Below are 8,214 nucleotides of genomic sequence, written 5' to 3'. Positions count from 1 at the left end.
CGGCCTCCCCTCAAGGCCATTTTAAATAGTCCCTTGGCTGGCGCCCGGCACAGGAACCCCGGTAATGTGGGCATGCCCCCCGCCCCCGCCCGCTCTCCTTCCCCTCCCCCACCTCGGCCCTCCCCTCCCACCCCTCCGCCTCGGGCTGGTGCGGTGCGGGAGCTGAGTGTCTGCGCTTCCTCCGAGGGCGGCACGGGGAGCGGATCTCCTAGCGCTCTAGGCCGAGCCTGGCGCCCGAGGTGGTGCTTCGACCCCGGAGCCTCCGCCGGCCCGCCCCCTTCCCCCACCCCCCACCCCCGGTGCTGCAGCTGTAGCGGGGGTGGAGGGATCGGGGGAAGAGTGTGACCCGTGAATGCTAGGCGGGGCGGGGCAGCTTGAAAAACTTCTGAAAGGCCACGTTCAAAGCCTCCAGGGACCGAACTTGGGCCGGAAGGCGGTTTCCACCGAGGGGGCCTAAAAGGGGGCGGAGGGTGCACCTGCAGGGCCGGGAGCGCGCTGCTTGGGAAGAGGGTCTGGGTACCCGGGAACCCTGAAGCCCGGGCCCGGCACTCGCCACCTGGCCCCAGCCTCCTCCGCCCCAAGCCCTCGCCCCCTTGGGGAGCCAGCGGCCCCTCCCGGGACCTTGCTTTCATCCTCCCCGCGGGATGGCAGTGGGGCGGGGTGGGAGCCTCTTTGGGCCGCGTGTTCCCTGCGGGGTCTTCCTTCCCTCCGGCCCCTCCTTAAGAACCAGAGGTTTCGCAGCGAAGTTGAATTCCCGGATTTTAATTCCAATCCACCCGGGTGGGAGACGGCTGAGGAAGCGGGCATCGCGATGGAGGAAACGTTACCATTTTACTTCCTACCCCCATAAAAATCACTGGGGAGGGTGAGAAGGAAGATAAAACGGGAGGAGGGGGCCCATGCTGGGGGTGGGGAGCAGGCTAGAGGGTGGCCAGGGTCGCATAGCGGCGAATCGGATAGTGGTCCGGGCGGGCGGCGTCTGTGAGCCCCGGCTGTGCCCCATCTGGGGGCACATCGGGAGGGGCAGCCGCTGGTCAGGGCCGATCCTGGACAGACAGCTGACGCGGTCCCTCGCGGGGCAGAGGGGGAAGGACTAAAGGGATTTTCACTAGTATGAGGATCTCCAGGCCCAAAGTCCTTGCTATAGAGGCTCTTGAATGAATTAGGTAAATGATTTCCTCCATTGGTAGTTTCTGAAGAAGACATTTTCTTGTATCTTCTGAAATTGAGCGCTTTAGTCGGGGAGCAAATACAGGAAGGGTCCCCTTAGGACGGTGTCCACTCCTGCGGTCTCTCGGGGTGTGAACTGATGGGTGGGTTAGTGGGAGCACTTGGGGATACGTGGACATGGAATTGAACAAAGCTCGTGACTTAGTTGTGGAAGAAAAAGAGCTACTGAAAATAGAGTCGCTTGAAAATAAACAACCTAAAGTTTATTATTTTGCTTGGAGTCCTTTTCCTTGATCTGAGAAAGTAAAATAAGTGAGAGTTCTGTTTTTTTTTTTTTCCCCAATTAGCATTTATTACATGTTCTCAAAGGCCTTGAAAGAATTATTTTAGTGAATTTTAAGAACAACAGTGCTGGCACTACAGAGATGAGGCGAACCGATCGCTAGACTCCAGGAGAGTTTAGCTGCAACACTAACTCTTCAAATTTAGTGTCAACTTTATGTATTTTTTTTAAAAATATGGCAATGTTTTTATTAACTCATAACTTTAGGAGGTAGGGAACACTAAGAAGGAAAGAGACCTAAGGAAAAATAAAGCAATGGAAAGAAAAAAAGAAACGAGGTTAATTCTAACAGTCTGATCTTCATTGAGTTCCAAGTCGGCATTCTAATACAGTGCTCATTTCTGGTAGCCTCAACTTTACCCGGAATATTGGTGGGCCCGGTCTCTACGTGCTTCCTAAGAAAGAACAAGCTTAAGCAAAACGTGTTTTCTTTTGTGAAGGTCTAGCACCTACTTAATGAAGTTGCTCCAACAGAAAAAGGGGTCCTCCTGCTCTCTGGTGCCCTGAGCCGATTTCACTGCTGTAAAATCGGCAGGTGTGTGCAGCATCCGCAGCGCAAGAGCCTGGACCTGGTGAGCCAGAGAAACAGATGACCGGAGTACCTTGCCCTGGCGTTTTAGCAGACAAGAACTGGCACGTTGAAACTGTCCATGTGATGGACAGAGATGGAGTTTGCTACAGACGTGCCCACTTGGCAGTCCAACATTCTCCTGTATACAGGGTGAAAGCAACATTTTTATCCCTTAGGACTAAAATGTAACCTTTAAGACGAGTTGAAAGCATAGTCAAGGGCTCAAAGGCAAGCCTGTATTCCACACAGGTCAAGTGCAACTTATCTGGTTAAGAGCAAGAAACTTTGTAAAAGTTGGAATTGCCAGTCAAAGAGAGAGTTTAAAATGCTACAAAATAGCCTGGTCACGACAAGAGAACTAGAAATACTTGGGGGTGCATTTGTGTTTGTGAAGGGGGCGGGTAATTGAGACTTGTTTTGCTATTGTTTGAATGATTTGAGATTTACGGAAAGTAGACTTCACTCTCACGAAGCTGGAAGGCTATACTTTCTGGGCAAAATACTCTTGGTGATTTCACCCTCAGAGCTGTAGGGTCTAAGACCTTTGCAAGCACCCTTGACCCGGAGAAATCACACATCTAGCAAACTGCAACTTTTCTCTTGAGTTCATTATACAAAATGCACAAACCTTGATTGCTAAATAATTTAGGTGGTGTTTTCTCTCAGAAAGAAAACTCCAGGGAGAATATCTGGAGATAAGGGCTGCATTAGAGCCCATTCCTTAGCAGTGGGGCAGGGGGTCAGACAACATCCTGGCACAAACACACATCTTTGCCTGAACCGGCACCCACATTCCCACCCTGGGTGCACACACTGCCAGCTGAAGAACAAGAGTTTATCCACCCCAAGTGGATAAGGAGTAAGGCTTGATGCCGAGTTCAAACACATGTCCACAAAACACTAAAGGTGGGGGGCTTAACTCTGAGTTTCATGAAGGGTTACCTCCAAGAAGCCAGGGACTTCTAGCAAGCAGTGAAAAAGAGCCCCAGAGGTCTGCAACCTGTCAGCTCCAGGGGTAGTCCCACCAGCCCCACAATATCAGTGCTGTGGTTCAAAAGTTGGAAACTGCGGTTTTTAATTGAGTCTGGGTCCTGCCTCCCCCTTTCCTCTTCAGCGGCTCCTCTCGGTAAGCGGATTTGCTTTTCCATGCATCGCTGGCAAGTCGCTTTTAGGAAACCTAGCTTCTGCGAAACGTTTTAAACATGATAATATATTGCAGCCTTATGAAATCCCCCTCCAGAAGTGCGTGAAAGAGGTTCTGTTTTCCTGAAGGATTTGGGATCTTCACTATCTGAGCAAAGGCTGGCTCAGAATCCAAGGAGGGCTTGGATTCACTTCACATCCACTTACGTGAAGGCAGCGTATTTTGTTTTTTGGTTTTGTTGTTTTGTTTGGTTCTTAACACCGAGAAGATTTTAAAATCACATAATACTCCCTCGAAAAGAGGTGGGGGGGGGGGGGAGCATTGAACGTGTTTCCTTCTCTCCTAGATACCCTAGAAGGTATCTGTCTGAGAGAAGCGGTGCTGAGCTGGTGGAACCACCAATTAATATGGAGAACTAGGCCATCTGGGCCAAGTTCCCCAGGCATGGAGACGCGGAGGGGAGGGGACAAAAGTCTCTCACAAGTCGCCACTAGGAAAGAGGGTGGCAGAGCAGAGAGCCCCTTCAAAAGTTCAGCTGTGCTGGGCGTCTGATCTTCCTTCCAAGACCGCTCGCCAGGGAGTCCCGCGGGTTTCAGCTTCCACTCAAAAGTAAGGGTTGGTTCTGCGGCGTCGCCCCCCTCCTCCTCCTAGGGACCTGCCAGGCCGGTGACCGAGACCCGAGCGGCGCGGGGTCAGCCCCGGGGCCAGAGGGCGGCGCCGGCCGCTGCGCGCCTCGGTCAGCAGCCGGGCGGTCGTGACCTTGTCGGGCAGCTCCTGCGACTCCGCTCGGTCCCTCCGCCCGCCCTCGCCCTCGCCCCCGCCCCCGCCCCCTTCCAGGACCCGGAGCGGGGGATCCTCGACCTGTCGTTCCGGGCGGTGAGGACCGAGGGTGGAGCTGAAGGGATTTATTCTCAAATTCCCCCAATATCTCTGCAACAGGGGGAGTCCGCGGGCCACTGGGGACCGTGATCCGTGAGGTCCTCGCGGGGACTCCGTGGAGGTCTCCGAAAACTCTGCGAGGCCAGGCGCCGGCGGCTCCTGGGGCCAAGTTGCTGCGGAGGCGCGGAGAAATGAAATTCGCCAAGGGTCCCACCTTTGCCTCCGGAAAAATTTTAAAGCCTATAAGTCCCTATATACTTTATATATATGCAGGGACCTTGGGTTTCCTTTCGGCACCTTACTCCCTCTTTAGAGGGAGTGTGTCCATGATGGAGAGAGTGGGAGTCCCCACGGGCGAAAAGGAGGAAGGCAAACAGGTGTTATGAAAGGCAGCACGCCCTCTTGTATTGATTGATTTATTTAGGAGATTGTGTTAATCAGATTGACAAAGTGGAGTCGAGCACGCACTAGCTAGCGCTCGGAACACAACTTTTGTTCCTGCGCTTTCAGCAAGACGTCGTCTGGCTAACGGAGACCTGAACCCGGCGCGTACAGCCCCCTCAACTTGGAGGTGGACTTCACCCCCGGCGCCCCGGGTCTGCCAGCCCTGGATGGGGCGGCCTCTTCCCGGCTCCTGATAGAACAGTTAGTGCACCTGGGGCTTCAGGTGCCACGGGAAGAAAGAAGTGGGACCTTACTTTCCAACAGGCAGTGACCGACGCCTGCCAGCTTCCACCTTGTTCTGGAAACACCTAATCTCCACTTCCTCTATAAAGCTTAACTACAGCTCGCCTCCAATCCCCAAATGCAAACACTATCGGGATTGCTCCCTTAAGCATTCCTTGCCTGTGACCCTTCCTAAAGCCTGGTTCAAGTCTGCACTCTAGGGGGTCATTAAGAGAGGAGAAAAAGTCAAAATGTTGCTTTTCCCCTTTAAACTAATAATGACACGCAGGGAGCACGCCAGAGATTTGCAATTGTTTTGACCCCATAATTCAATGACAGAGACTAGGCCTGAGGTAACAAATTGTGTAGGAAAGAAGTATCACAACAGAACAGGCTGAAACTGATTCCCTGCAAACTTCTACCCAAAGAAAATCTTGGCTTCCTACCACCTGGACAGTCAAGACACTCAACATACAGACCCAATATTACACATTTGCATTGACCTGGTCAAGTGGAGAATTCTCCAACTTCACCACTATTGAATGTATGGGAATGGAGTTTGGTAGAGAATGTTTTGGTTTATTCTTAATAAAGACTGCTGTGCTCCCTGCTTTAAGCTGACATCATAAAAGCCTGATAAAGTGCTTACAGGCCTTAGTTGAAAATCAGGAGCAGTTCAAAGATCCCTCTATTATATCTGACCTTGCTTTCCCTGTATTTACACTGGAGTAATAATAACCTCTAACATTTATTGAGCTGTTGGTTACATGTGCCATGCTCTGTTCCCAGCACTTTAATAAGATAACTCATTTATCCTGACAACAGCCCTATGAATTAGTTGCTATTATAATACCCATTTTATAATGTGGGAAACTGAGGAACAACTAAACTAAGCAATTTGGCTATGATTACTCAGCTGGTGCCTGTGAAAATTAGTGTTCTGGCCCTAGCACCCACACTCCTGACCACTCATGACACAGACAAGAGGAATGTCAAAGAGTGGTCTCTGCCTGCTTGGAGTTGTTTTCCGAAACAGGAGACAGAGTAATTAATCTCCTTAATTCAGTCAATCTTGACAGCCAATATGGCACAGAAGAACTCTTAGACCTACTAAAAACTTATTTTCTCTAAATTATCCAAGTAATTTAATGCAATTTCACAAACAGATTATAAACAAGAATGTTGAAAATTGTTCCAATCCCAAAATTATTTTGGCTGATCCTTGAAAATAGTCTCTACCCCCAAAAATATAATTACAAGATTACAATGTCATTCTCAAAGAGCACTCATTATATACTATCTATACTTCAGAGCTGGGACAATAGCAGTTCTTAATATAGACACAATCTTTATTGTTAAGGACTCAGGCATACTGGACTCATCACTTTCATCACCACTAGTTTAAATAGATGCCACCTGAAGAATGTGACCTCTTTTTCTCTCTACATTAAAACTTCTTCCTCATACCCCATCATTATTCCCTCCTAGCTAGAATCATGTTAGTGCAGAAAAAAATATCTTAGAAAGCATATCATTTACCCTCTGCGATTTTACAGACGAGAAAAGAGGGCCACAGCAAAAGAGACCTGCTCAAGTTCACAGACCATGGCAATGTCTGGAACCCAGGACTCCACTCCCAGTTCAATCCTTCTCCCAACCCGAATTCGTCTTGAGAGTTCATAAAGGTATTTTCACTAAGAGCATACTTAAAAAAAAAAAAAAAAGTTTTAACAACTCTTTTTGACCCACGATATATAAAGAAGGGGCTGTCTTACGCCTTTCTTCCTTTCAGATGTGTTCCTGGAATGTCTTCACCAGATGTTTACCCAAGAAATTACAGTCGCAGAGTCTTCAACATGTGTGTGCATTTTGATAGCAGCATTTAAGATCTGAACTCAATTAATGATTTTCTTGTCCTTCTTTTATTAAAAAAATGAAAGGGTGGGGGCATGTTAGTTTTGAGTTAGACTAAAACTAAAGTGAGTCTTTACCGAGTCTGCGTTAACGTCACTCACTCACTCTGCGACGTGCTAGTCTCACAGTCTAGTTTTGTTCAGACTTTATTTTGCTCCAAGCTGCCTTACAAGCCACTTGTCCACGCTGCAAAAGGTGGGGGTAGTGGTTGGGGTGAGGGGCTCTTCGGCTCTTTTTTCCCCCGGTTCCTATACGTGATGCAATCTGGAATCATTTCACTTGCCCTCCGCGCGCGCAGAGGCGCGCGCGCACACACGCACACACGTGTACCATGCATGTGTGGGCCCCTATAGAACGGTGTAGACGCGCGTTTGTGATTTAAAGTGGCAGGACCGCGAGCCGGACTGAAGTCGTGAATTATTTTGCGTGATCAATCAGCCCGATCGTCTGCATACTGTACTGGCATTATTCACCCGAGTGCTCGGCGGTTACGGCGGACGTGCACTGCGGCAAAAACGCCCTCGGAGCCGCTAATTTTGTGGCCACTGCGGCGGCCGCGGCGGCGGCTTGGGGGCGCGAGCACGGATTGATTTTTCAAGATCACGTCTCCTTCAGTGCGGGTCGCCAAATCGAATCGAGTTGAAGCCTCACTGGATGCATGCGGATTAGGTTTTGTACCTGAGATTGTTAAAATCCTTTTTTTTTTTTTTTTCCCCTGTAGAAAGACGAACAGAGGCGTTAGTGCAGGAAAGGAGATATACCTTTTCTGTTTTATTTTCCTTTTACGTTTAGGGGGGGAAAAATGAAAATGGCTACCACCGCTTCTTGAGCACAGGGGAGGCCAGACCTTTGCAGACTGGGAGATGATGCTCGAAATCCTCTTTCTTCCTTCCATCCCTCCCTCCCTCGCCCCCATCCTCTGTCTGCTCTGAGACAGCCTAGGGAGAAAAATGGTCATATGCACTTGCGCGGGTCATTTGTCCTCGCTCTCACTCTTTTCTTTCGACAAGTAGTTACCTTTTTTGTTTTGCTTTTTCTTTTGACAAACTGATCCTTTTTGTCTTATCTGGTTTCAAATTTTTAATAAAACGTGTCCGGAACATGTTTGATTTGTCTTCTGCTTAGACACCCAGCCTTGCAATGGTTGCACAGCGGCGGGGTGGGGGCAATCTCCGACCCGACCTGTAGCGCTCACCTGGGCTGCAGACACTGCCCAGTGGTTACCCAGACTTTTGCGGAGGGGAAGGAGGGTGGGAAGGCTAATTAATGAATTAGTTACCAGATGTGTACTGATGCCTGCGAGTTTTTAAAAAGCACATCCAGAATTTCACGTGCTCGTGATTGTATTGCTCTTCCGAGCATATGGATCACCCCAGACCAATCATTTACATTTAAAATGTGGGGTTCGAAAGACTTGAGAGACGGTTTGGCGTCCCACTTTGTTTGCAGGATAAAACCTAAGTATCTCTCCAGAGGGTGGGAAACCTTTTCCATTCCTGAAGGTGGCATGGACCTATTTATCCCGGA

General features: G+C 49.6%; 1 long non-coding RNA gene across 1 annotated transcript; it reads left to right on the top strand.

The window, feature by feature from the left end:
* Positions 1 to 3,713: 3,713 nt before the first annotated feature.
* LOC136163960 (uncharacterized) lies at positions 3,714 to 7,753 on the top strand. Its single transcript, XR_010662316.1, has 3 exons — positions 3,714 to 3,837; positions 6,330 to 6,458; positions 6,566 to 7,753. It is a non-coding gene; the product is annotated as an uncharacterized lncRNA (long non-coding RNA).
* The last annotated feature ends 461 nt before the right edge of the window (positions 7,754 to 8,214 follow it).

The sequence above is a fragment of the Muntiacus reevesi genome, chromosome 1 (genome assembly GCF_963930625.1).
Source record: "Muntiacus reevesi chromosome 1, mMunRee1.1, whole genome shotgun sequence".
Taxonomy (NCBI): domain Eukaryota; kingdom Metazoa; phylum Chordata; class Mammalia; order Artiodactyla; family Cervidae; genus Muntiacus; species Muntiacus reevesi.
Note: the sequence above shows the minus strand (reverse complement) of the source record. Positions and strands in the feature narration are given on the sequence as shown.